General features: G+C 38.6%; 1 protein-coding gene across 3 annotated transcripts in view; it reads left to right on the top strand.

Annotated features, from left to right (window-relative positions):
- The first annotated feature begins 2349 nt into the window (after positions 1-2349).
- Positions 2350-3839, top strand: part of keap1a (kelch-like ECH-associated protein 1a) — a 26642-nt gene continuing 25152 nt past the window's right edge. For 2 of the 3 annotated variants that reach the window (XM_016277117.1, XM_016277118.1), the window contains exon 1: positions 2350-2668. The gene's annotated coding sequence lies outside the window, so the exon portion shown is untranslated. The remainder of the gene's footprint in view (positions 2669-3839) is intronic. The other variant, XM_016277119.1, reaches the window with a different exon arrangement.

Genomic DNA, 3839 nt, shown 5'->3' with positions numbered 1-3839 from the left:
CCCCCCCCCCCCCCCCCAATAATGCATGACAGATGTATATCAACCATACACTTGGTGATGGCAAGATCTAGCAAATGTGAAGCCAAAATTCCCAAGAGTCTTAGAGATGTTAACTTGCTCTTTCTACTCATTCCATCTGGATTCAATGTGCTGGGTGAAATGCATCGACAATCAAACAAGAAATGGGTAGAGAATGTATATTTCACCATTCATTCTCTTCTTTTGCCAATTTGTTAATCATTCCCCAAATGCTGTACTTACTTCCTCTATCCTCTTTAGGTTAAGCAAATCTTGCAGTATTTCCTGCATCACTGGCATGTGTATAGCCATATCTGTGCTATATCGTACTCTTTGTGAAAATGAAAAATTTTGGAAAATATACTGTTCAATTAAAATTCATGACTCAAAGTCCTAAATATCTCAACATGCCCCTGATATGCTTAAGAAAAAACTAAAGTAAAATGAGATTTAAAAGTTAATAATAATAATAATATGAACATATAAGCAAAATAATGCATAAATAAAAACAATTCAGTGGTATTTTACATGCTCTAATTGTTCTGATGCTGTTCAGATTTTTAATTATACACAATGATACTCAAAGCTTTTATTCTGCAATCTCTTTAATATTACGATCAGCTGTTTGAAAGTATAACAACAGATACAAAGACCACTAGTCACAGTGCACAATTAAAGCAAATCTAGGCAACTGAGCTGCATGTCATTCAAAAACAACCATTAGAGGGAGCACAAACACAATATATTTAACTCAATTTGAGAATTATTTTCAGGATTGAGAATTATAGAAATGAGAATTTTACAACAACTGGTAATACAATCTCTAAAGTTGTCAGGCGATGCAAATCATCTTAACTAGCATATAAAACTAACATGTTATTAAGCAAATTTTCAATTTGGTTACTGTTTTTGTGCTGACTAATCAATATGCAAATTATTTTGATACACATTACAAATGAATCTGTGAAGCAATCAAACACAATGGGTTTTAAAAAAAATTTAAATATTAAATAAGAAAGAAGTGGGGAGGGTTACATAATGGGAGGTGTGGCTGTCTTTAAAAAAAAGTGCTGTGCATGCAGGGTTATCAGTCAGTCTCATGTTTTGCTGTGTCACTGTGCGCTTCCTTTATTTTCTTGGCACTGAATGTGTACGTGAAAGAGCACACCTGATGTCCTGCACACATTGCAAAGAAGTGGTTTGTATATTATACAAGCATAGGACAAAGTCCATTATCTTCTTGTGCAATATGAAAGAACACCAAATAACAATTGCACCTGTCCTCAAAGGCAAATTATGATATTTGATTGTGATTCTAAACAGTTTTACTGTACCAAAGTCTGCATAGTAAGCGTTAAAAGGTGTTATGTTAAAGATGAGTAGATTATTTATAATAATTATCATATCATAATTAGCATAATCAATAAATGCTAATTGATTCAATGTTTAAAATGCTTCTGCAGAACTAAGAATGACAAATTCAGTGCTAACACTGCCATAAGAAAATGCTTTGCATATGCACCTGATCTTTCTACCATTAAACTTAGCTGTCCTTTGTTGGAACATATTTGCTCTTGCACCTCATGCTCTTGGTGGAATTTACATGGAAAACAATGTTTGTGCTTTAATAACTTCCTTAAGATCATGACATGGCAGGAATCAGTAAAACAAACCTCACAAATGCAACTAAGGCCAAAGGCCTGGGTGTAACCCAACAAGAAATATGATCTTCAGGAAGCCTTGGAGGAATACTTACTGTAAAATGATCTGCTATCTTCCAGAAATCCATAAAATCTAAAATGCTATATCTGTATATATAGCTTTGTGTCAACATTGTTAATGACTATGTTTGAAGGGGCAAATATGAGACTGAAGTTCCCTGTTTGAAATGTGGATTAGCTTGTTCATTATTGTGGAATGCCACTCACAGTATATTCTGACTCACTAAAGCCTCAGTAACAATTAAAATCTCAACAAGCCCAAACAAATACAAATTGAATCTAGGATTAGGAAGAGGGTTTCCCAGTGGGTGTTTGTTTGCCTCTTACATAACAACCTGAAAGATATTTGGCAAAGAACATGTCCAATTTTCCAGACCATGAAGCATTCAGAGATGGATTATCTGAGAGGTATATTTAAATGACAAATGAGATCAACTGACAGTCCTCGATATCTTTGCTTTCGGTTTGTCAGTCAGCCTGTATTAGGTCCCACTGGCGTTCAGCTGAACAGAGGAGTTGCACAGTCATGCTGATGTCAATAGCACTCAGTGCTTGGAACGCGCGCTAGTGAGCGTGCACGAGCCTCCTTCACGCAGTCATACTGCGCTGTGTTTGGAAGGCTGCCGACGGGCGCGCGAGCGTTAGTGAAAGTGCGCGCGCGTTTCCCATCGCAGTCAGTTGACAGCTGGAAGGCAGTGGAGCTTCGCCACACAGCAAACTTTAGATTTTTTCCCCCTTCTGTTTTGCTTTGACGTTTTACGCGCCAACTACTGGAACGTTCTGTTCGTGAAAGCGCGCGGAGGGCATCCCCCTCTTCATTTATTCATCTCTTTTTAAATTTTTTTAACAGCATAGTTCTTTATATAAAGCACCTATGACAGCACGTAAGTGGAAGTAAGTGAAGAACTGTCGCCGGTTCCTGAAACAAGGTAAGTGCTTTTAGCGGGTGTAACGTTAGATAGAGGACTGCGTTGCATTAGTGTCGATGGACACCAGAACGCACGAGAAAACGCGCGCTTGACAATTGCCTAAACTAATATGTTATTTTGCGTCTTGCCTTATCAGCACAATGTTATCAGGGGTGCGACAGCCAGCCAGCCATGTCAAAGTTCCTAAAATCATGAATGAGCGCTTCATGTTTTTTTCTCCCCAAATTAAAGTAGAGTAGTTTGGTTCTTTATAATCCTTAGCAATATCACACGAGCAGTGCTACTGTAGTAGCATTGTACAGATTCAGCTGTAGGCATGAGGCTGCAGGGGAAAAAAACTAGCATGATTGCTAGTGTAATATTATGCAGTAGTTATAAATATCGTGTAACTTACGTTTCACACAAAGTTTGGCGAGTTAGTTCGTATATTTCTTCTCAGCCAAAGAAAATTGTTCCGAATGTGCCAGAGTTTCAAGCTTTGGGTGTCACCAAGCAACGCTCATGCTAAAAGCCGGAGTGGAGCAACGTGTATTAGTGGAGCGGAACGGCCCCTCCCACGCTCAAAGCTGTCTGTAATCACTAGGCTGAAAGTCTACTCCAGGTTTTCTATGCTCTGCGCTCTGTACAAGAAACCCGTTCAGAGCGATCGTGGAGCGATAGAAAACTCGGAACTGAATGATTTACAAAACGCTCCATGCTGCACGCAAAATCATACATCTATGTAGTAGTGTTATGTCTGACACCAAAACTTAAAAATTTGTTAACCACGTGACCACAATCTGGTGTAAAAGATAAACTTAAAAAAAAAATTTTTTTTAGTATGTTAAAGGGGTCATATGATGCGATTTCAAGTTTTCCTTTCTCTTTGGAGTGTTACAAGCTGATTGTGCATAGATAAGATCCCTGAAGTTGCAAAGACTAAAGTCTCAAAACCAGAGATATTCTTTATCTAAGTTAAGACTCTGCCACGCCCCCCTTAAACGGCTCGTTCTAACACTCCCCCACATATCTACATCACTATGTGGAAGTATTTGCATAATGCCGCCCAAATGTGCACGCAAAGAAAGAAGGCGTGGTTTCAGTAACGCAGTTAGTGTTGAAGCAGCCATGTCAGGGAGACGCTGTGTGTTGCTAGGTGAAAGCAAAAGCACTTTATTTGGCCTTCCGAAAG

This window comes from Sinocyclocheilus grahami, unplaced genomic scaffold (assembly GCF_001515645.1).
Source record: "Sinocyclocheilus grahami isolate Dianchi unplaced genomic scaffold, SAMN03320097.WGS_v1.1 scaffold109.1, whole genome shotgun sequence".
NCBI classification, from domain to species: Eukaryota; Metazoa; Chordata; class Actinopteri; order Cypriniformes; family Cyprinidae; genus Sinocyclocheilus; species Sinocyclocheilus grahami.
Note: the sequence above shows the minus strand (reverse complement) of the source record. Positions and strands in the feature narration are given on the sequence as shown.